At 47.4% G+C, this 25746-nt stretch overlaps 1 long non-coding RNA gene across 1 annotated transcript in view; it reads right to left on the bottom strand.

Moving 5' to 3' along the window:
- The window catches only part of LOC147685380 (uncharacterized), a 250197-nt gene that overhangs the window by 165487 nt on the left and 58964 nt on the right, over nt 1-25746 (bottom strand). Inside the window, exon 2 of the long non-coding RNA XR_015300690.1 lies at nt 6849-6936. This is a non-coding gene — a long non-coding RNA (uncharacterized LOC147685380). The remainder of the gene's footprint in view (nt 1-6848; nt 6937-25746) is intronic.

Raw genomic sequence — 25746 nt, 5'->3', positions numbered from 1 at the left:
TACACACCAGGCAATGAATGACACTTGTTTTGAGTGCACTTTACATTTTCACTGTAAGATTCGTAAGGCCGTATTACCACGAAGCCACCTTGAGGTGTAACATTCTACTACTTTGTTATAAATACAAGCTAGCATGTAAAGTTAAATAAGACATTGTTTAAAACAGTTTTCGGGGGGCCAAAGACCCAATTTTTCAATTTTTTTATACAGATTACATATACGCCTTTTAATGAGTCTTTTTATCATCTTTCTATTAAAAGCGGTGCCCATCCCCTGCATACCCGGTAGTTTTAAGCTCAGGTCATAGGCGTATCGGATCTCATTGAGTGCCGATGACAAGATTCTCAACATATCAGGGTGGACATGTTTCTTTTCAGTGTACAACCCGTACACCACCCTTAGCAGTTTATACACTTTGTACAGGTCTAACAAACTACAAATATATCATATTGTTCTTGTACTGTATGATTCACACAAACATTCGTGAGCCTCCTGCTGAGGATCGTTGATTTGATGGCCGTTACAAAGGCTGTAATAGTCACGCTTGACACGGTTTAGTACCACCGATGCGGCGAAAGACTTAACTTCCTGCTGGCCGTAGTAGGACAATCCTTCCTCTTCCTTTTCACAAGCGTCAGAGCCGCATACACACTTGTCGCAGCCATCACGGTTTTGGCATGTGGAACTTTCAGCCTGTTTTAAGCACCACAGACAATTGAAAATTACATTGCTCGCTTTTGCAGACCGCCATTCTGTTGCAGGCCTTTTTGGGGTTTCTCTTTAGGGTCAAAAGAAGAAAGAATTACAATCCGTAAGTTGAAGAAATAAAATACATCATATGTAGATGACTGCGCATAACATTTTCTTACTAACCTCTGCATTTTCACTGCTCTTTGCAGCGGCTCTGAAATCTTGAGAGTCGCTAATGTCCTGCGATGCCCCAACACCTTCGACGCTTGTTCCTGGCTGTTGCAGAACAACCTTCTCAGCAGCCGTATCCTCCTGAAGGTCCATGTCTTCATAGACGTGTGTGTTAGGAGGTTCTACAGCTTTTTTTAACATAGTTTATAAAGTAGGTGCATCCAGCTGGGGTTCATCTCTACGGTCAAAAAGAAGAAATATTGACAGTTCCTTAGTTGAAGAAATAAAATACACCATTATGTAATTGCCTGCTCATAACATTTTCTTTTTCAATTTTTTTACTAACCTTCGCATTTTCATTGCCTTCTGCGGCGGCTCTGAAATCTTGAGAGTCACTAATTTTCTGTGATGCACCATCATCTTCGACGCTTGTAGCCGGCTGTTGCAGAACGACCTTCTCAGCAGCCTTATCCTCCTGAAGGTCCATGTCTTCGTAGACGGTGTATTAGGAGGTGCTACAGCTCCTTCATCTTCCTCCATGTCCACTGAACTGAGACCAGCAAGCACGTTGCCAATACACGAGCCCTTACTTTCGCTACTGTTGCCCTTAATCGGTGACATCCGGCATACGCAATCCTTGAGACTGAGTTCTTCCATAGGCCTACATATGCCATTGCCAAAACCAGTAACGTCGCAGCCCATATCCTTAGGTGTTTTTTTTGTTGAGCATTCTCGTCCGTTACCAGGGGTGTTTAGCTGCGGTAATATCTATTGATAGTGGTCTGGGAGCCACCCAACACTGGTCTTTTCACGAACGGGCTGTATCTCTTTATTTTGGCTGTGGGCACCTTTTCGTATTCAGGCATCTGCTTGCTGTACAAGACTCTTAAGGGAACCTTTTATGTATCCTAAACATCCTCTAAAAGGGGCGTACGCCTCTACAACCCAACAGGGGCATACTGCCGTCATAGGACTCTGGTTCGCTGATGGCCTCAAAAACAGCCCCGTCCTTTGGCAGACTGACCCTTGGGTCAAATGGGCACCTACATCCATCATAGGGGTTTGGGACCTGTCACTTTTAAGGACACATCTATGGGGCGTGGCACCTGTCACTTTTAAGGACACTGCAAGGGGGCAAGGCACCTGTCACTTTTGGTGACACAGACCTGTCACTTTTGGTGACAAAGCGAGGGGAGCGTGGCACCTGTCACTTTTGGGGACACGCATGACGAGTAAAGGTATCCCTACTTCTACTGCTATCCTTCATGTACCAATATTGGGTCCAGCATAAGGTTTAATCCTAAATATAGGGAAGAGTACACTCCTCACAATAGGTAAGTAGAATCATATGGCCAAACTCCCAATACAGGCTATTACTGACCTCACAAAGATTTTAGGAATCTCCTTTTACCAAGAGACAAAAGGAGACAAAAACTGGGAGGAGGTAACACAAAAAGTGAAGAATAAAATGGACCTGTGGAGAACAAGGAAACGCTTCATGGAAGAAATAATTTTGGTCCTCAAAGCAGTGATATTGCCCATTTTACTGTATGTAGTAGTTGTGTACCCTCCCAACAAAACTGTGTCTCATAGAAATAAACAGGTTACTCTTCTCTTTGCTCTGGAATTCTACAGCTGAAAAAAATGAAGAGAGAACTCATATGGAAGCCTCATGATAAAGTAGGAAAAACATGCCAAATATATAAGACGTTTGGTATGCAAAATACTTCATGTTGTGTTACAAAAGTTTACAAGACAAAAATGCAAAAAGTGCATCCTTCATACGTTTTTTTTGCTGGTTTCCTTTTTCACATATTCAAAATGTACTCTGGAACGAAAAACATATTTCAACTAATCGTACCACTGTGTATATATGTCTTGAAGCATTTAATTTGAAACATAAGACTCTTTTGAAAGATATTGACTCCATCAAAACTTCAAGACAATTGTCTCTAAAAATATTGAAGGACAACCATCAATCCAGCCAAAGTATGGAAACAAGTGAGCTGGAAACACCTCACCAACGATACATCGCCTGGATGGTGGTACATGCCTGCCTGCCAACCAGACATTTTCAGGACCGAAGAGGATGGCGAGAACCCCAAGATGCCCCTGGGACTTGAGCCCAGGGGAAGAATCAGTGCTACATCTGATGTGGAACTGCATGCATACTCAGAGATTATGGAAACCTTTGGGCAAGCTAGACCATGGTTTTCCAGTGTCGGTCCTGGAGGGCTGGATCCCGACCAAATTTGTATGATAACTACGTCTATCTAAATGTGGATAAGCTAGAAATGTGGCATGAGTGCAGCCCTCAGGTAACACTGGAGAACCCTGCTCTAGACCGTGGGAACATTTTATATGGATTAGGCTTACCCGATGGCGATGAAGGGGTGACATGGAAAACAATTAATGCAGGGAAAGAAGCTGTATGGATCTCCAGGAACCTCCTTTTCTCCCATAAACTACTAAGTACAAAATAATGCATAAAACTGTGTATTAATAAAGCAAACATATATGTTATGTATGATATTAAAATATTTGATGTAAAAGAAGCAGAATAAAATTGGCAGTACAAACAATGGCCCAAATGGCTACCCAAACCTCCATAAGAGACCTCCCATAAAGGGATCATTCTCACCATGTTTAAGCATAACCTTCTAACATTTGTTAGTTTAATAAATAAAGCAAAGTAAATAATCTCAATGGAAACCCTCAAAAAGGATGAACTTCGAGCGCCTTTTGGCAGGGTAAAATGTACACCACCCTATGGGATTGGTTAACCTGTATGCAATGCATACACCTTAAATAAATATATATATTTCAAATAAAAAGAATTTGTGTAAGGTAGGCTATCACAAGAGTCACTAAAGTGTAGGGTCAATGTGCAAGTGAACGAGTGCAGTAAGTGCCAGGGCAGTGATGCAGTCGGAGCCCAGAGTGATGGAGGCTGGAATGATAAGATACAAGAGGGGAGCCGTGGAAGGTAGGGATGATGACGAGCAAGAGAGGCAGACAGGGAGCAGATGTGGAAAGGTGGGGATATGGAGCGAGACCGGGAAGCAATGGAAATAAGAAATGCAGGTGTACATGGAGCCAATCACCTAAACCTAACAGGAAAAGTAAGGGAACAATATAAAATTACACAAAATGCAAGGGGTGTGATGACTAGACCATCCCAGCATTGGAAATCAATGAAAAACAACTGACAGCCACAGGCTTAAGGGAGCTGACCCAATGCACAGTGACTCTATACTTCCAATTGTACAAACTATTCTGAACATGAGGTCCTACCACAGCCAGGGATGCCAGTAACGAGCCCGAATGAGCTCCTTGATCAACTGCAAGGACTACCCTCAACATCTTGAGCTCTTCGGAGTGCCTGCGGCATAAATCAGAGTTGGGCTGGGAAACAAAATCAGCCCTGGAAAAGGATTCATATGAAACCCACACTTCAAAGTGGACAAACAGGTTTGATTGTCTCTGACAGGGAGGGAAGCAGATGAATGAAGGAAAGCCCACCGCCATTTAGAGCATGGGATAACTCTAGATGGAGGCTTTACTGCAACCCCTGCGACAGAGCTTCAACTCCAAGAGTTTCAGAGATGGCTATGCACCGTAGAAATCTATAGTCCGGTCAGCTTTACACACACAGTGCTAGGATCGTGAAGGGGCCTGGAGAATTGCCTGGCTTTAGACTTGTAGTGCCATTAGCAGATTGAAATCATAGTAATTTTTAATGGGATCCTCTTTGTTTCTCTGCACATATCGATGTTAATCATTTATTTTATTTTTTTTGTAAATATTTTTATTCCTGCATCAACTCCATAATCATACAATAATCATAGAGGCGCTTTGAACGTTTATTACGTTAACTGATATGGCACAGTGGGCCACCCAGAGGGACTGACCTACATGGAAGCTGTTGGATGAGAGCCTTAGACTGACGGCTCGGATTCCTGATCATACTACAGGCCATTCAACTTCTGCACGTTGGGCGTAGAAATGTAGGGTGCACCCCACAAAAACAGAATGCAGACACAGCTAAATGCCACCACTTGCTGCTGGAGCAGACCTACTTTCAAATACATTGTGGACTCTGGCGCAAACTATTTGGCTTGTTAAGGGTCCTGGTATGACGGAAACTAGGTTGCTTCTAACACCAATGGGATGGTCTTCCTACCCTGTAAAAACAAAGGGCCAGATGTATCAAAGGGTTTTGGCCATTCTGTGTCTATGGGGAAATGTGTTGATACATATGGCCCAAAGTTTTTTCGATTGTCCGTTATGCAGTTGCAAGAGAACGTTTTCCAACAGCTATTGACCAGTCCGAGATAACTGACTTGGTTTCCATAGCAATGCGAATGTGAACTTCGCAGAGAGGGACTGGTGGTGTTCTGTGGCATCGCCGTGCACTTAGACTAGACAATCAATCTAGCCAGTGCTGCTGAGAAAATGCAGCCAGCATAACAACTAAGGTTCCCCACCTAGAATGGGCGTTAATTTGAGGTATTACTTCACACAATAATCTGTCAGCTCACAAAATCAAACTGTTTGAGGGTCGAACCTCAATTGTCCATAATTACATTCTGCGGCTTATTTTCAGAGCACGTGACACGTGACATCAACCAGACAGCAGTCTCCTGCTCACTCGGCCAGGGCAAGAAAGTCCTGCCGATGAGGGTATATAAATGACAGGATGAAGGGTAAATCCAGTGTCTTTCCTGTGTAAACGCCTACATATCTCACGGATTCTGTATCATGTCATCCACCAATCAGTTTTATGGAAAATATTCAATGCACTCTTTGGTAAGTAAGCTTTGTGTGCATTTTTTTTAAATGTAAAGGTGTTAATGCTTCCTCTCAGCTCTGCATGACTTCCTCCATCTGCATAAGTGAGAGGTTTTGCCATGTCAAGTGTGGCCAAGTCATCACATCGCTTATCACATACTCTGGGGATAACTTGTCATTTCTTTATTAGTAGAGACTCCTATAATTTAGAGACTCTCTTGTAATATCTTTTATGCCTTGTTAGTGGCAAAGAGGAGGGACATAGGGAGAGAAAATCGCAATTGACAGGAAGATATTGACCAGTAACGTCTAATGTATGGATCTGCTCACCGGGACCATTGAAAACCTGATAAAAGGCCCCAGGAAGGGACTAGGAGAATACTTCAATGTTTTTTAATTCACCCTTGAATACTGAGTGGTCCATCTCACGTACAATGCCTTGTGTTCAAAGCCTAGGTTCCTCAATTATGGCCAGCGTCAGACCTGATTAGGGATAGGTCACTTAGCAACCCCAAAATATCTGGACACTGACTGGCTGAGCGGAAAGGGTCCATTCTAATCTGCAAGCTCATAGCATCATCAGATTTAGGAATGTCCTATCAGGTTGAAGAAAGACACACAGCATACTAAGCACTCTAGATATTTTACAGGCATATATACTGTTAAACAAAAGGCAGATGCAGGCAATGAATGTGGACACTTCATCCAGAGGTGATATCACAGGCTCGAATACATTTGAAAAAACTGGGACCCCTGTATAAAAGATAAACTTGCCAATAACAAGGAAAATAATAAACTGGAAAAACAATCTAGGCAAATCACATTAAATCTATATATGTAGACAAAAAATCTAGAGTGTGAATAATGCAATTGCAAGTTTTTTATTTGTATTTTTTCATATATAGAAAAAGGTTTTCATTTCTAAAAATGTATAGGAATATATTGTTGATCTTTTGTATAAAAAAAGATTTTCTTTTCCTTATTACAGTACTTTTTTTCAAGTGCCCAAATACACAGTGAATACATAAATATTTGCATATGTTCTAATCAATCTTATCACTTCTTTTTTACTTTTGCATCATATCATTAAGTGAACCAATGAATGCTCTAAATAAACAGTGCTCAATGCTAATGATCTCACAGGCTCTTCCATAGCCGGAGGCATGTGGGCTTATTGGTGCTGCTCTTCTTCTTACCATTGGCCCTCGCGACGTCCTCTGGGCCGAGCCTGATGTCTTGCTCTCATGTACAGTTCAGACCCAACTGTCTCTTGCACGGCTTGCTCTGAAAATTGACAAAGGGACACATCAGATTCAGCATAGATTCCTGCCCAGAGCATTAAACAGATAAAATGACATTCATCTATTGCGGTTATTTTAGTTTTTTTATTGAAATATTCTGGGATTAAATAAGCCTTTATCATGTTCACAGCAAATCAACAAAAGTTCAGGGTGAGCTGAGGACTGTGTTTTAAGAATAAAAATAACAGAATGTTGAATGCATCGTGTTAAGGCCATCCTCTTGCAAAACTGAGATAATATTCAAAGTAAATGTAAATGTAATATACTTGTAAAGCGCACAGCTGCCCCAGCAACGGGGCATCCCGGCGCTGTATCACGCTGTGGAACCCTTCCTAGCTCTCCCTGTGAGATGCCCCTCCTGGGCACCCCCAAGGTGAAGCCAGGCATCCCAGTGTTGTTGGGGCCGTTGTGGAGATTAAGCAAGCTATTGCCCAGAGTTGCAGCGTGGGACCCATGATTAGAGTAGGCGTCGAGGCGAGAGAATTATCGAGTCCGCGGACATTGAGCCCAAGACCCTGCCGCGTCAGGAATTGAACCCTGGTCTCGGGCCTGATCTCTGCTTCAGGGTCTGCCGCTTCTAACCAGTGAGCCACACTTCTCCACTTAGATGCTACTCAGAGGCATGTCCCTGGGAAAAGTATAGTTACAAAAGCCACTGAAGGGGGCATCTAAAAGCCTAAACAAAGATCTGTGGCTACCTGCAACTCAAAGATTAATACACGGAGGGCAAGATCACCACTATGATTTCTGTATACAGTTAGAATGTTTGTACACATGCTACAACCTAGCTTATGATTTGATAAGCGATTAGGTGCCCTAGTATATACTCCATACAAAATCCTCAATAAATTAAAATCATACAAGAACATCTAGGCACCTTTGTTAAATGTTAAAAAGCGCACCACATAGTAGCATATTCAGTATGGCTCAACGTCTTATCATCCTATGAGTAAATTTAACTAAGTGTTAGTACTACTCTGTTGTCAAGTTATTAAAGTAAGCAAAACCAATGGGAGATGTTTTCTCAGGGGTCTTATATTGAGGGTGCACAATTAAGGCTAAAATAATTAATTGAGTAACATTTGATATTATAAGCCAGAGAATGGGCTATGAAGTTTGGTGGTCTCAGTCTCATTTGTCGTACACCCACACAAGAAAATACGCCCCATTAATTCTGACCAACGTGAACATCTTTTGGCTTGTGGGTCAGTTGAAATGCTCAGGAATATTATAAAACAATTTTCCTGCTCTCTCTTGTAAAATATCATTCACACCATTTAATAATCAAAAAATTCAAGGTAGAGTAAAAAGTGAGGATATCACTTGCGATTGCCACATAAACGCTGAAACAAATGTTCCTAAAAAATGAGGGCTTTATGATATCAGCCTTCAATATCTGGTTCCTGGCCAGGGTGCACACATTTTCAACAAGCATTAGCAAAGCCAATATGTTTTTATCATCATCATAATCTTTATTTCGGTTGTAAAACCATAAAAGATACACACATATTCTTCCTTAGCAGTGGAGCCCATGATACAGTTAACACAAGTAAAAATAGATATTTAGTACACCAGGTTCAAATGAACAAGTATCGCGTAGTGAGAATTGTAAACACCGAGGAAATCGCTAAGATGCAGCATTTCTATGTGTATTGATAAAAACTTTGAGAAGAAAGTTAAAAGTTAAAAACAGGATCCTAGGGATTAAAGCACCCTCTATTGGTAAGAGTTTTATTACAGCTGGTCCCTGGCACAAGGAAAAGTGGACAGGAGCCTTCGCCTAATGGCCCAGAACGGGCCAAGAAATTTTGCAATGGCACATACAAAGGATGGTCTTGTATCTGATCTTAAAATCCGTAGTGCGTCAAGATAGCTATGGGTCCCCAACTGTCTGAATAGTGTAACCAACCAATTCCTTCTTGGTCTGTCGTAGGCTGGGCATTCAAAGAAAACATGGCCCACAGTTTCATTTGGGTCGGGACAAGATGGGCACCCCTTGGGCTGGCTGAAGTTGTTTAGCCAAAGGTTGGTAAAGGCATTGATGGGTAAGCAGCCAAACCTAAACTGGGTATACAACTTCCTGTCCCCAGGCACTTTGATGATATCAAGATATTTCTCAAGGTATTTCGAGGATTTTATGTCTAAAAAAACATCAGTTAAGCAACCATGACGAATCCTCGAATAGGTGGTCTGTTCTACCCATAGCCAATAATGACGCTTCAGCTGGTCCTTTGAGTACCATGGTAGAGAGCTAGCAGGCTCATTAGGGAGGCCAATTGCTGCCCGAACAGTGTTAACATATTTAATCCACCCAATTTTTTTGTTCCTGTCTAGGGCGGACACTTTGTTAAAAGCAGAAACATAAGGGGCCAGGTCGGGGGTGGTGACCAACCTATACCAAAAAAACAAGGGGCACTGATTCGCTTGGTCATGTATAGACCTAACTCCCAGGTCCAGTTTGAAAGGAAGGAGAGGGTTGCTATGGGGCAGGGCTACAAGACTTCTAAAAAACGTGTTTTCAACTGTTGTTAATTTCCTTGTGCCCACCAGAACCCACAGTTCTGCCCCATAGAGTACACTACTCACAACCTTCGAGCTATAGAGTTTAAGAGCTGGGGCTACGGGCTTCATATATGATAAGAAAATCTTGTACCGCAATGCCCCTGCTAGCTGAGAAAATTTTAGGGATGCCTTGTTCAACTGATTATTCCAGGTCATGCTATCGGAGACCACTATGCCCAAATATTCAAAGGAGCTGACCCTCTCCAAAGGGACACTATCTAGGACCCGGTTCTGTTTGAAGGATTTACGAGGGTTCATTATCATCAACTTGGTTTTGAGGGTATTAATAAACAAGCCCCTCGCATCACAGAAAGCCTACAATTTGTCCAGGAGCTTCTGGAGACCCATAGGAGTTTTAGATACCAAAAGGGTATCATCAGCGAAGAGCAAAGTAGCTATCTTCTGATTCGCCAATGAAGGGGCATCAGCTGGAGTTGAGACATAAAAGGTCGACAATCTGGTTGACATAAAGGGAAAACAGGGTAGGGGCAAAGACGCACCCTTGGCGTACCCCGCCCCGGATCTTAATTGGGTCGGTAAGTTGCCCCTGGTTGCCCCACCTCACACGCGCAAAGTTATCTTCATGCAAACTGACCAAAGGTTCTAGAATTTCGAGGGGTATTCTCATGTTCATGAGGGTTTGCCAGAGTTGGTCTCTGGGGACAAGGTTGAAGGCAGTTTTGAGGTCTATAAAGGCAAGATATAACCTGCCTTTGCCCAGCACAACCACCTTCTAATATAGCAAGAGAAGGCGAAAAGCCTGATCAATAGTGCTGGTCTTCCGTCGAAAGCCTGCCTGTAAGGGAGAGAGGATGTTCTTCTAGTCCATCCAGGTTTGGATTTTAGTTAAAAGCGACCGACAGAAGACCTTTTGAGCTCAATCTATCAAGCTAATTGAGCGGTAGTTGGAGGGCTTAGACCTGTACCCTTTTTTGAAGATTGGAATCACTTCCGCCCCCTTCCACGAGTTCGGAATCTTTCCTCCTTCAGCAATGTCATTGGCCAAGTTCATAAAGTATGTTGCCCAGTTCGCCCTGTCAGCGCGGAAGAGATCGCCTGGGATGCCGTCTGGACTTGGGGCTTTAGCAGGTATTATGGCATCTAAGGAGCTCATAATCTCGTTCTTGCTAAATACAATTATGCTTCGTTGGATGTCCAAGCTGGGGGGCATCCGAAAACTATTGGTAGTATTACCTAAAGAATATAGCTCATTAAAATGATTGTACCATGCTAATGATGTAATGTTGTTGGCCAGGGGAGATTTATGTTCAAAATTTGTCTTGGCCACTAACAGCCAGAATTGTCAAGGGTCAGGTTGACCAATAGCCTCCTCTAGTTCTTCCCATCTCCCATCATCCCATAGCATTTTGGCTATGCCCTGTACCTGTTTATAGGCCCTTCTGCATCCACGGATGCTTACTCGGTCCCTATTTTTAATAGCTGTGGTCAATCTTGCTCTAGTAAGCCTACAGTCTATATTGTACCACAGATTTCCTCCAAGGAGGCTTCCCCGGAAGGATCTGGTCTTTGAAAAGGGGATGTTAAAAAAGGTAGCCAAATGCTCAAAGAATGATCCGTGAAGGGCCCTACAGGTGTTCAAGGAGTGAGAGTCAGTACTTAGTGGTTTTATTATCGCTAAAAACTCGGCTAGAACTTCATTGATCTTTAGCATTTTAAGTTTGTCAGCCAGGACCATGGGCCATTTAAGCCGACGCTTATCATTTGTGGCACTCAACTCCCTTGTGTGTAGTGGGGCAGTAGAGTCCTGCCGAATACTCCCCCATAGATGGCTAATAGATAAGTGTAGGGAGTTGTGATCACTGTTGCAGGCCTGGTGTATAAGCATGTCCTGGACTTGAGGCCACAGGGTCAGATCTAATATATAGTCGATCCGACTTGTCCCCTTTGTTCCTATAAAGGTCATCCCACCACTTCTGTCGGAATGGGTTCGTCCATTGGTAGCCCTTAGCCTTAGCCCTTAGCCTGTATTTCAGGGAGATTGCGTTCAGTTGGAGGGCAGCATGAGACAAATTTTTGATTGGGGGTAACATCTTCACTGGATTTAAGTAAGCCTGTGCAATTGACTTTGATTTTGGACTTAAGGGGGTATTCTCTTGTGCTGGAAGGAGACTTGTTGAAGGAACAAGCTGTTATTAATGCTAATTCCCTAAATTGCTTCTTGATTAAAGTTTACATCTGAGGTCATTAGAAAAACTGTACGTAAGGGGTGGACAGGGGAAGGAGTGGTGGGGACTCTAGATGCCTTCCTTTTGCGGGCTGAATCTGTGTTAATACACGAGATTGAGCTCACAGAACGGAGGCGCTCCTTAGATCTACTAAATCCATTCACAAAGCAAGTTACAGTGCCAGAGTCCTCTGTCACTGTAGCTATGAGCCCATAAACCTCTCTTAGGGTTACAGCCAGTCCAGAGCAGGGCACCCCCCAGTCTTCCCAAACAGTCAATTTGTCTTGCCCAACCCCACCCTCCCCGCCAAACACACGTACCAGGCAACAAAGGTCATCACTAGTCCCTAAAGGTAATGATCAGTTCAAGAAAAGGAAAGTGCGTAGTGCCCCCAAAGCTAGTCAGCAGATCTCAAAATAGGCAAAGAACACAGGAATGTAGGCCATGGAATGAGAGGGTCCTCAGCTATAACCACCGATTTTGATAACACTAAGGGGGCTAAGGTCAGAGTGAACCCACCTGTTATGGCGACTGGCCATCCTGATCCCCCAAGGGTGCAATCTGACTTCATGAAGCAGTTGGAAGAAAAGCTTTTAGCCCTGATTAACCCTGTAATATTTAAATTAGAAGCAATTGATCAAATATTGAGTAATATTGAGCAGTACATATCTAAGGATCAACTTGCTAACCCTGGGAACAGACAAGTAGAAGATTCAGCCGCTAGTGAGACGAGAACCCTATCTAGACTACCACGTTCTAACATGGCCTGCCCCTCATCTTCCATGGTATTTCCTCTGAATCCTCCCATATCACATGCATCGATTGGTAAGGAAGGGCCAAAGGGCCCAGTAGGGAGATTACATGGCTTGGGAGACGTATCGCCAGTAGCAGTCTCTTTACATCTTCCACCCGAGGCGACCCCACACACAATTATTCTAGCAAATGTTCCGAAACTTCAACTTCAAGAAGAGGAGCATTGGTCCTCACTCAAAAACAAGGCCCTCCACTTTTTGAACATTAAGACAGGGCTTGGGAACCATCTCTTTAGTGAGTTTAAAATGGTGAGAAGGGTTGCTTGAGTAGGTCACTCTCAAAAAGGTTTGGATGGGGACTGCGTAATCTTAAGCTTCAGGTCTCCGAACATGGTTCAGTGTTTCCTGATCCGGCAGCCCCCTTCAGATTAGCACAGGGGCTATCAGTGTTCTCCCGTTGGGATACTTTTACCAATCTGGTATACATCCCAGGGCTGCAAGGGAGAGGACAACTAGGAACTTGCCGGGACCCATTTTTCATGCAGCCCCGACCGCCAATAGATTTTAGGTGCTTAGCACACTGGATGAAAATGATTGACTGCTTCCAAAAATAGACCTCAAAATATATGGGGAAAGTGTAACCCAGGGCTTTAGTGAGATTAAAATTACAATGAATAACCAGAGCCAAGGGGGCACTTTGTTAACAACAACCGATGCACCCAAGGGCATTATTAATTGGGAAGATCACTCAGGGGTGGCAAGTAGTACACATAAGGTCTCAAAGGCTGTTGTATGTCCAGTGCTGGGCATAACTGCTCCTAGCGCAATCCGTGGTGCTAACGGGCATTACCAATGGAGCTATCTAAGTTCTGGCCGCAAACACTTGTCTTTGGTCCCTTGGAACATTGCAGGGTTAAAAATTAAAATAATATCACTTGATTGGTTTACATTTATAGACAGAAATGATGTCAAACAGATAGTCTCCGAGAGTAGTGACATTTTAATAATCAAAATCCAATTCCCGAAGTCTAAGGACCTTTTTATCTTTCATATCTACGCAAGGGGGAAGCCTGGGGGTAAAGCTTTGGATACTATTGCCCTTCTAGATTCGTAGGAAAGGGGAATATCTTAGTAGCGGGAGATTATAATTGCTGCTTCGAACCCCTTGATAGCAACGATATAGATCTTACCCTTGAGGAAGACTGTTCTTGGGATATTCCGCAACTGTCCCTACCTCCACAAGGGGGCACAAGTCTCACTTTACCTGGCAATTTCCTGTGTCCGCAGGCCGTGAGGGGAACGGCCCTTGCACTTTCCTGCCAGAAAACAACAAGGCAGCAACACCGGCAACCGGAGCGCCGCGAGGGCGGGAACTACAATTCCCAGGTGCCCCGGCGTATTCAGCGCGATCCTGACATCACCACTGCGCCCGGAGGTGCTAGAAAAGCGAGGAGGGCCTCCCGCCCCCGCGGGACGCAGCCGGGCTGAGCCTGGGCAGAGGGCGGGCCATTTGTGGCCATCAGGGGCCAGAGGAGGCCGGGCTGGGCCACCCCCCTAAGCTACAGACATGGGTAAGTGCAAACATCTGGGTAATGAGGGTCAAGGGGCCAAAAACGCCAAAGTTCCACGTAAGGCTGATACTATAATCTCCTACCTAACGTCTGCAGTAGGTGCTATTAATCAAAAATCGCTAATGAACAAAAAGAGCTTGAACTGGAAAGAGCGAATGAATCACCTACCCTAGAACCACCATTTGTATCTACAGAGGTCTTGTGTGAGCGCACACACGCCGAAGTGCCAAACACTCAGGATTTTGCGCCTCACACTTCTTTGTTTGGACCTGTAGAGGGACCCAGCTCTAGTGAACCCTTAAGCTCAGACAGACCAAAGACCAAAAAATGCGCTCGCAAAGTTAACCATCTGCACTATGAACAGGACCACGTCATTCTTACAAATCTGGAGGATAAGATGGAGGAACTGATCAATGCACGAATAGAGCCTCTGCTGGTGGGCATTGGCAAAGACATTATTGATTGTATGAATACATGCGTAGCTGGTCTACTTAAGAGGTGCGAAAGAATTGACTCTTTTATAAAAGAATATCGCAGCCTAGAGCGCAACTTGGTAATTGATCAGAAGACTGTTGGCAATCAAGATATAGAGCCTATGGTACAATCAGGGAGTCCGCGCCCTCATGCGTCTCATAAATCTTTGTCCCCATCAAGAAACCTGGATGTTGCAAGATCTGGCACCGGAAGCCTCTTGGCACATCCAAGAGCCGCACCAGCTAAAATGACTACTCATAAGAAACAAGCTCTATTTCCTATCACCACTAATATTGCATCTAATTCTAGTAGCCCCAGGTTGCATCTTCCGCCGGACGCTGCCCCCTTTGTGGCAGAGTTAACTGGGGTCCCGCCTCTAGAACAAAATGGGAGAGAGACAACTGAGGATCTCTTAGGGAAATCCAAGGAATTGTGCAGACACTACTCAAGTGAGGAAAGCGACATATCCCCCTCTATCATCATGGCCAGAAGGGTGAGGTTGGTAGGACACGGAGCCAAGACCATCACAGGGGACTGTATTGTTGTAAATTTTAGTGGGAGAAATGTTGCTGAAAGATTGTTCTGGGATGGGTCTGACCTCACAAATACTGGAATCAGACCACTACTTCTTGGCTATTTTTATCCGCCACGAGGTAGTCAGAAAACATGTTTCCGAGCCCAGAGATTAACACTTAAAAGAGATACTCCCACCTTAGGACCGTGTGATTTCGCCAGGCACCCCGAGAGTAGTGTCTCTGTCATTCCACCTCAGCGTCCCCCCTCACTTCCCATAGCGTTCCAGATCCCTGAAGTTATACAGAGTGGGGGCTTGCCTTTGTCAAACCGTTTCTCACCCCTGCTTCAGTTAGAAAATTCTGATTGACTACAAACTCCATGTGGCACTACAAACTTGATTGTTTCTAATTTACGCAACAGGAATATTTGTAGAATCCTCAGTTGGAATATCGCAGGTAGCAGATTGAAAAGCCAGGATGAGAACTGGATGGGTTTTGTTACACGTTACGATATAATAGCCCTCCAAGAAACCTGGGACACAGCAAATAGCCTCTCCTTGGACGGGTACGTCCACTTTAGCATTCCCGCCAAACCTAGTTTAGCGGGGAGGGCGAAGGGAGGACTAGCCCTACTAATTTCATTGAATATGAAAGGTACAGCAAAACAGCTAGAGTCAGGTTCTCAACACTGCTTAGCTATGTATAAAGCCTCACATAATAGCTTTGAGGTCATCCTTATGGATGATTTCAATACACATCCATGCAGATTGTAGTGCATTATGGAAGATAACGGGGGGCCTCCTCACTCACTGCCCATGCACTTTGAACATACGAAACAAGGGGAGGCTTTGGAGAGCCTCCTGGCCTCCTCCAATCTTTATAAATCAGGTTGTTGTGTAGATGGGCCTAGACCCTTCATGTTTAAAGAAAAAGACACAGGATCAGTTATAGATTATATTTTCCTATCTTCTCTTGTTTTGCCTATGGTATTAATCTATAGGGTAGAAGACTCTACTTTTAGTGACCAAAACCCGGTAACATTAGAGGTTGCCCCAGGGGGGTTATTGGATTTTAAAGACATTCAGGCTTCTTGTGCAACTGACTTGATACCAAGAGATCAGGGTAGGAGGTTGAAATGGTCCAAAGTGACCCCGGTCACCTTTCTACAAGATGTTTCGGCCAAGGTTGAAGTGGAGGTTGGTATTTGTCTAGATCATGTTGGCTCCAATATCAGGATAATCAACGCTTTTAACACAATATGCCAACAAGTGAATATAGACTTAACGGTTAAATCTAAACCAGGTGGGTTAAGTGAAAAGAGATGGTTTGACTTAAACTGTACTAAGGCACACTCCGCTCTTTTAAAAGCACTTAAGGAAACACCTAGAAACAGAGCACACATAGCATTCCTTAGGAAGCAATATAAACAGGCCATTCAGGATCGTAAAACCCAGATTAAGGAACAGGCCTGGAGTGACCTACTGTAACGGGGTGTACAGTCGGGGCCAGCAGGATGTCGGTGCGGGACTACCCATCAACCCGGGAACGAACCAGGGGAGGTCCAACTTAACTTTTGTCCCCTCCCCTCCCCTCTCTCTGTCTCAACCACAGGAACCAGCGACGACATGGACTGAGTCGAACGCTATGGACTGGCCCTTTAACTGCGAGGACAACACCGAGTGGGAGGAGTCAGCATTTCAACCCTGCCCATCAAAAGGAGAACCAGAAGCCTCTCAGGTGTGCTTGTACACCTGGAGGACGGAAGGCGAAAGAGGAAGGAGGACGACGATTCGGGAGGAGGAGGAGGTATTCGAACGTAGGAAGATCGACGAGCAGAAGGAGAGAACGCGAGACGACTCGGAAGACCTTGAGACTCGAGGAGCAGGAGAAGAGGTGGAGAGTCGGACGACTGGAGACGAAAAGCGAGCAGAGTCGGCGCCTGCACAGGACGGAGGAAAGCCAGGAGGCCACCGTTTCCACGAGCCGCCCAGCCACTCACCCAGGGGAGGTGCGTGGCTCCTCCAGGTACGTGATCGTTTCAGGGGCTGGGTAGGAGGTCAGCGTACGTTAGGTACAACCCCGAGGGACGTTTAGTTTAACGGGATTCGGAAATCACCCTTCACTGCCGTTCACGCGTTAAACTGAGCACAGGGAGTCCCCTCACTTACCCCCCCCTTGCACCGTGTGCGAAGTGGTACAGCACCTGACACTTCTTTCTTTCTATCTTTCCCTCGGACGGGGTGATCGCTGGAGAGCCACTCCGACAGTCGGGACGGACTCGGAGGAGGAGGAGCCGCCTGTCCGAAGACCGGAAGGGACACGGAAGAAGGAAAAGACCGTCCACCGACGCAGGAGCAGAAGCCGGTCACCACGGAAATACCCGGCCCGTAAAAGCTGTACGGATCAACTGTATGCCACAATAAAGCCTAAACTTCCAAGAGCACGCCTATTGCCTATCTCTCCTGCGCCGCAACCCGCTCCCATTGTAACAGTGGTGGAGAATGCGGGCAGGCTAAATCTCGACACAGATATGGAAACCATTCTTCAAGAGCTCGTGAAAGGACAGGAGAAGCTCGGCTGGGTGGCGGAACAGCAACTGACTTCAGCCCAGGCTGACCGGGAGATCCTAAAGAAAGCCCTAGCCGCCCGAGAGGAGTCTCAACAGCCCTGGGTAGATCCCGTCGCCACCGGGGGTACTAGAGGTGAAGGAACTATCCCCCATGGCTCCTCTGCAGTGGCTCTACAGAAGTATCATACCGGAGACGACCCAGATGCTTTCTTGCTAAACTTTGAAAGGGCCGCAAGGGCCTGTGGCTGGCCCATCAGCAAATGGCCCTTCTTCTTGGCACCCCTCCTTTCAGGGGAGGCCCAAGCCGCCTACCAGGTTGCTAATCCTAACGGGGATACGTCCTACCAAGAGATAAAAAAGATAATTCTCGATCACCTAGGGTTGGACACTGAGGCCTACCGAATACGATTTCGGAAAGAACGGGGCACCCCAGGAGAGACCCCTAAAACCCTATTCGTGAGGCTGAAAATGGCCGCCGATAAATGGCTGACCCCTAACACTAGCACCAAGACCGAGATTATGGACCGGATATATCTCGAACAATTCCTGGAAGCCCTTCCCTATGCGACGCAGCGTTGGCTTCGCCAACACCACAATCTGACAACTGCGGAAGCCGTGGAGATGGCCACTACCTTTTCCAGAGCCCAACCCCGCTCCACAGGGTGGGAAAGTGAGCGCCACCCAAAGCCGCCCATGAAACCAGAGAGACGCCCCGTCCAGCGACCCGTCGACCCTCCGAAGCCCCGTAGCTGGAAACCTGAGGGGCCATCTAGCTCTGGACCCCAATGCTTTGATTGTGGGAACTGGGGCCACATCGCCCGATTCTGCCCCACGAAAAAAACCCAAGAGGAACCGATGGAGGTGGGATACCTGCCACGGACTGTGCTTTACTCCGCGGAGATGGGGAGCACGTATAGGGTGAGTGTGCAGGTGAATGGAGCGGTCGTTCAGGCCCTCTCAGACTCAGGGTGCAGGCAGTCGGTTATTCAGGCCCCTCATGTGCTAAAGTCTCAATACCTAGAGAACCAAAACGTGGCAATAAGATGTGTGCATGGGGATGTTAAGACCTACCCCCTTGCCTTAATTCCCATAGTCCCCAAGGGAGGGCCCCAACAGCGAGTGAGAGTAGGTGTTCTCAATACCCTCCCAGAGCCGTTGATCATAGGTACTGACAATCCGCGTTTCCTTCACTGGTTCAGGCAGAGTATGGGAAGAGGGGAACCCAGCATGCAGTCAGTGAAGCCGGCCCTTCTGACCCCTGAACCCTGGGTAATGGACCGGAGTTTCAAATTTGCACAAATCAATGACACCACACTCCTTAATGCCTGGGAGCAGGCCCACCGTGAGATGGACGACCCTCACCCCAGATACCCCCGTTTTCTCATCTCCAAAGAGCTACTATACCGGCAGGCTAAGGAGGACGAACCCGAGCAACTTTTGGTGCCGGTATCTTACAGAGAACAAATTCTCTTTTTCGCCCACACCCATCTAGTAGCTGGGCACACCGGGAGCGAAAAGACCACGCAGCTGATCTTACGTTTTTTTTACTGGCCCGGTATATATAAGGACGCTCAACGCTATTGTCAGGAGTGCACCATTTGCCAAACAATGAACATGACACGACCACCGGCAGTGCCTCTCCAACCTCTCCCCATTATCGGGAAACCGTTTGAACGAGTCGGTATGGACATCATCGGACCATTACCAAAAACCCGAAAAGGACACCAGTATGTACTAGTTCTGGTGGATTACGCCACGAGGTTCCCCGAGGCTTTCCCCCTCACGGCTACCACGACGAAGCAAGTCGCGGACAGAATGATCGAACTATTTAGCCGTGTGGGATTCCCAAAGGAACTGCTAACGGATCAGGGGACCCCATTCGTATCACGGTTGATGAAAGAAGTGTGCAAGTGTCTGGACGTGCACCAAATCAGGACCTCCGCCTACCATCCGCAGACGGATGGCCTCGTAGAGCGCTATAACCGCACCTTGAAGACAACATTGAGGAAAATGATGGAAGTGAATGGGAGTGAATGGGACCAGATACTTCCCTTGGCTCTATATGTGATAAGAGGGCAACGCCAAAGCAGTCTCGGCGTATCATCGTTTGAGCTTTTGTATGGTCGACAACCCCGCTCCCTGATGGAGATGACAAGGGAAGCGTGGGAGAACGAGGTTCCAGAAGAAACCTCAGCCACCCTGGACTATGCACGGAGCCTTAAATCCAAACTAGGAAAGCTCCGAGATCTGGCATATGCGAACATGGGAAACAGTCAACAGAAACAAAAACTCTGCTACGATAAAGGCAAGAAGTGGAGACAGTTGAAGATAGGGGAATGGGCTCTCGTATTGTTGCCCTCCTCCACTCAGAAGTTCCGTGCCAGTTGGACCGGACCTTTTCAAGTCGTACGTACCATTGGAAAAACTACCTATGAGCTACAAATCGGACCCCGAAAAACGCAAACCTACCACATCAACTCCCTAAAAAAATGGTTGGGAGCTCCGCCCGCATCCGACGTACGAGTCCTGACTGGCAGTAATACGTCGCCTTCCACTCAAGACCAACTGAACATCAATGATGAGTTAACCCAAGCACAAAGGAAGGATATTCAAACCGTCCTCCACCGGCATGAGGGACTGTTCTCAGACCAGCCCGGACTGACCAATCTGGCCGAACATCGAATAAACACTCCTCCCGGAAAAGTCATTAACGTCAAACCTTACAGAGTTCCCGAAGCCCGAAGACATGCCATAAAGAAAGAAGTACAGGACATGTTGGGACTAGGGGTGATAAGACCGTCCACCAGCCAATGGTCGAGTCCGATCGTCATGATTCCAAAGCCGGACGGTAGTCGGCGTTTTTGTATGGACTTTCGAGCCCTCAATGAGATTTCGGAATTTGATGCCTACCCGATTCCACGAGTGGATGAACTCATAGAACGCCTTGGAGAAGCCCGGTATATCACGACACTTGACCTTACCAAAGGCTATTGGCAGGTGCCCTTACGGGAGGAGGACAAGAAAAAGACCGCCTTCAGCACCCACGAAGGACATTACGAATTTACCGTCCTCCCGTTCGGGCTACACGGGGCTCCAGCCACCTTTCAGAGACTGATGAACACCGTTCTCGCCCCTGTAGCTTCCATGGCATCAGCCTATTTAGACGATATAGTCATCCACAGCAAGACCTGGGAGGAACATTTACGCCACATCCATCTGGTGTTTCAGGAACTAGAGAAAGCCGGACTAAGGGTAAACTCCAAGAAATCGAGACTGGCCTACCAGAAGGTGAAGTACCTCGGATATGTACTGGGACATGGCATGATTGAGCCCCAGATTGAGAAAGTCAGGGCTATCGCGGACACCCCTTTCCCCTCCACCAGGAAAGAGATGAGGGCCTTCCTAGGCTTGGTGGGGTATTACAGAAGGTTCATCCCTCTCTTTGCAGACATTGCCGCCCCCCTTACAGACGCCCTACGCCATACAGGGAAATCCAACACTCCCATTAAGCCCACTGAGTGTATGACAGATGCCTTCTCCCACCTGAAACGCATCATTACCACGACCCCTGTCCTCGCCTCCCCAGATTTTTCTGTCCCATTTCTCCTCCATACCGATGCCTCAGAATACGGCATAGGCGCCGTTCTGTCACAGATAGGCAAAGATGGGCTGGAGCACCCTGTAGTTTATGTCAGCCGGAAACTCTTCCCCCGAGAACTGAAATATGCTACCATCGAAAAGGAGTGTTTAGCTGTCCGATGGGCTATTGAGAAACTGGCCTACTACCTCGAGGGCCGACCGTTCCACCTGTACACTGACCACGCTCCCCTCTTATGGATGTCTAGGAACAAGTCCAACAATGCCAGGGTCATGCGCTGGTTCCTGGCGCTCCAGCCGTTTTCGTTTACAGTACACCATAAAAAAGGGACTGAGAACATTAATGCGGACTTCCTGTCCCGCCACCCGCTCCCCGATCGGGAGCGTCCTAGGGGGGAGGTGTGTAACGGGGTGTACAGTCGGGGCCAGCAGGATGTCGGTGCGGGACTACCCATCAACCCGGGAACGAACCAGGGGAGGTCCAACTTAACTTTTGTCCCCTCCCCTCCCCTCTCTCTGTCTCAACCACAGGAACCAGCGACGACATGGACTGAGTCGAACGCTATGGACTGGCCCTTTAACTGCGAGGACAACACCGAGTGGGAGGAGTCAGCATTTCAACCCTGCCCATCAAAAGGAGAACCAGAAGCCTCTCAGGTGTGCTTGTACACCTGGAGGACGGAAGGCGAAAGAGGAAGGAGGACGACGATTCGGGAGGAGGAGGAGGTATTCGAACGTAGGAAGATCGACGAGCAGAAGGAGAGAACGCGAGACGACTCGTAAGACCTTGAGACTCGAGGAGCAGGAGAAGAGGTGGAGAGTCGGACGACTGGAGACGAAAAGCGAGCAGAGTCGGCGCCTGCACAGGACGGAGGAAAGCCAGGAGGCCACCGTTTCCACGAGCCGCCCAGCCACTCACCCAGGGGAGGTGCGTGGCTCCTCCAGGTACGTGATCGTTTCAGGGGCTGGGTAGGAGGTCAGCGTACGTTAGGTACAACCCCGAGGGACGTTTAGTTTAACGGGATTCGGAAATCACCCTTCACTGCCGTTCACGCGTTAAACTGAGCACAGGGAGTCCCCTCACTTACCCCCCCCTTGCACCGTGTGCGAAGTGGTACAGCACCTGACACTTCTTTCTTTCTATCTTTCCCTCGGACGGGGTGATCGCTGGAGAGCCACTCCGACAGTCGGGACGGACTCGGAGGAGGAGGAGCCGCCTGTCCGAAGACCGGAAGGGACACGGAAGAAGGGAAAGACCGTCCACCGACGCAGGAGCAGAAGCCGGTCACCACGGAAATACCCGGCCCGTAAAAGCTGTACGGATCAACTGTATGCCACAATAAAGCCTAAACTTCCAAGAGCACGCCTATTGCCTATCTCTCCTGCGCCGCAACCCGCTCCCATTGTAACACCTACAATCAGAAGAAGTTCTGCGGGATAGTTCCAAATTTTGGGCGGTTGTCAACCAGCCCTATTTCTCGGGGTGGAAAATTGGGGGGTGGAATGTATCATTCCAGATGAGCAGTGGCTCGCCCACTTTGGAAGCATCTATATCCAGCCAAACCCGGGACCCACACAGGAGTCTTTATTTTTCGACCGTATAGGGCCAATTTTGGCCTTTGAGGAGGAAGATGTGGAAAAAGCTATAAATGGGACACTTAAAAATAAGGCCCCGGGCCCAGACGGGGTCCCTGCGGACCTATATAAGTGTGCACTGAAATTTTGGGCAAAGATATTGACCAACGTTTTTAACGCCTCAAGAGAAAACAACTTTCCTGATTCCTGGGCAAGGTCCACTATTATTCCAATGTTTAAAAAAGGCCAAAGGGGTGATCCTGCCTGTTATATGCCTATTTCCCTAATAGACTCTGCCGTTAAAATCTTGGGCAGAGTCATTTTAGGTAGATTGAGATCTTGGCTAGAAGGCAGAGGAACCCTGTCTAATGCCCAGTATGGCTTTAGGGCTAAAAGGAGTACATTGGGTCAATGCCTAAACCTCCAAATGCTCATCAGCAAATACACAATTGTGAAGGAGGGGTCCTTGTACATGGCCTTTATGGACCTCTCCTCAGCATTCGATCTGGTCAACAGGTCGAGACTGTGGGGGGTCCTTTTGGACATGGGCATCGACCCACCATTGGTTGGTTTTTTAGCTGACCTTCACTGCGGATTACAGGCCTCTGTCAGAGTCACTTGTGAGGGGAGGTGCACCAGCTACTTTAATTCGGAGAGGGGGGTGCGGCAAGGGTGCATCCTTGCCCCCCTCCTCTTTACATTATATATAAACGCCCTCGAGCCAGCCCTGGCCGTTTGAATTTGAATTTGAATGCGGATTTATAAAGCGCGTAGCTACCCTGGGGCGTCCCAGCGCTGTAAATCGACCTATAGTTCCGGAGGGGGGAAGAGGAGGTGAAGAATTATGGGAAGAGCAATGTCTTTAGTTGCCTACGAAAGGCAAGAAGGTTGTGTTCTCTTCGGATGGAAAGTGGAAGGGAGTTCCACAGTTTTGGAGCATTGTAGGAGAACAATCGCCCCCCCGGAGCGGGCCTTTTTTACTCTGGGGACGCTGGCCAGGGAAAGGGAGTCTGATCTGAGTTGTCTGTTAGACTGATGTGGTTTGACGAGGGATCTCAGGATCGGCGGGCCTCTGCCTTGCATTATTTTGTGTGAAATGCAGAGGGTCTTAAAGGTGATCCTTTCCTTAATCGGGAGCCAGTGTAGGCTTTTGAGGGCTGGTTTGTCAGAGCATCTAGATTTGGTCCCGGTTAAGAGTCTGGCGGCGGCGTTTTGGGCGCATTGCAGTCTGTTAATGACCGATGCAGGGGCCCCTAAATGAAGAGCGTTTCCGTAGTCCAATCTGGAGTTCACCAGCCCCTGCATAAGCAGTTTCCTGGATTGGAAGGGGATCAAGTGGAGGATTTTCCGTGCTGTTTGAATGAGGCCGAAGCAGATGCCTGTGGTTTTTCTGGCCTGGGCTTTAAAGTTGAGCTCTTGGTCCAACCAGATACCAAGGCTTTTGACTTCGGATTTGGGTGTGGGAGGTGAACCCATGCAGAGTGGCCATGAGAGGGATGGAGGGAGTTTGCGTGGGTTTCCCAAGAGGAGGATCTCGGATTTCTCTCCGTTTAATTTCAGGCGTGATTCGCACATCCAGTGGAAGATGTTCTCGAGACAAGCTGCCAGGTTGACCAGGCTTTTACTCGACTGGTTTATGGACACCACCAGTTGGGTATCATCGGCATACATGACTGTTTTTAAGCTGAATGGGGTTATAATGTCCTCTAGAGGAGACATGTAGACGTTAAAAAGTGTGGGGCTCAACGGTGGACGTTCCGCGTGCAGGGGAGACCAATATCCTGGTCCTCTTGTACACGGACGACGCCGTTCTTTTGGCACGCACAGGTGTGGCTCTTAATAGACTATTGGTTTTCTTCGGAGACTTCATGACTTCATTCGACCTGAAAATAATACTCAAAAATCTCAGGTCATGATAGTTGGACCGATCAGCAGAAAAAGGAAATTAATGACTTTTTCTTGCACAGGCAAAGAAGTAAAGAGGGTTCCAATTTTCACCTATCTGGGGGTCATCTTTGATCATAGAGGAACCTGGGGTCCCCAATATAAGTCAAAAAGCAATGCAGTAGCACGATCGGCTGCGGCCCTGTTAAGCTTTGCTAAAAGGATGGGGGCCCGACCAATGGAGGCTATCCTTAAAGTATATAAAGCCAAATGTTTGGCTATAGCCACCTATGGTTCTGCTATCTGGGGTTACAGTAAACCTGATAACATCCCGAAGGTAATGAACACATTTTTTATATCTTTGCTCTCTGTTCCCCAGTCAACCCCCACTTTCACAATACATTCAGAGCTAGGCATGGGGTTTGTAACAGACTCAATAAATTCCGCACCTGGGGGAGGAGCCAAGCTCGACATTGTGATGGCCGCACGGTAGCTCGGCTTCGCCGGCCTCCCTGCCCAAACTCATCTATTCTGCCGCCCATCCTGCCCAAAAACGATAACATTTTGTAGATGAAGGTCCGCTGATACTTACCACCCATTCTGGTGGCTGCGGCATTCGGTGGGTCCGCAGCGGCGTCCTCCCAGTAAGTGTGGCCTCCGTGGTGTGGAGACCGGGGCCTCGCCTTCAGCGAGTAGCCGGCGAGACGGTGTCGGTGGCGGCCTCGGGTGGAGGATGGAGACCGGCCGGCGGAGGTCGTTGTGCGAAAAGGCCGGAGGCAACTGAACGCGCCTGGGACAACCGTCCGGTGGTCCAGAGGTGAGGTGCGGCAAGTTGGGTGTGGGGGACGCCGTGTTGGTGGCTCCCCCTCTTGTTGCCCAGCCCGGCCATTCCGGATTTCATCGCTCGGTAGTGGAGAGTGGCTCTGGCGTAGCGGAGGCGCCGGCGGGTCCCCCTCTTTTTGTGGCCCTCATTTTTGCACCGAGGCTGCTGTTTTGGTGCTTGAGGGGGATCCCGTTGGGGCCCTGCTTGTGAGCCCGCATCAGGAGTTGGTTACAAAGAGACGGCGCGGTGATCACAAAATGGCGACTGCTGCCGTGTGCTGTGGAC

Source organism: Lissotriton vulgaris, chromosome 10 (assembly GCF_964263255.1).
Source record: "Lissotriton vulgaris chromosome 10, aLisVul1.2, whole genome shotgun sequence".
NCBI classification, from domain to species: domain Eukaryota; kingdom Metazoa; phylum Chordata; class Amphibia; order Caudata; family Salamandridae; genus Lissotriton; species Lissotriton vulgaris.
This window is presented reverse-complemented; position numbering and strand designations above follow the sequence as displayed.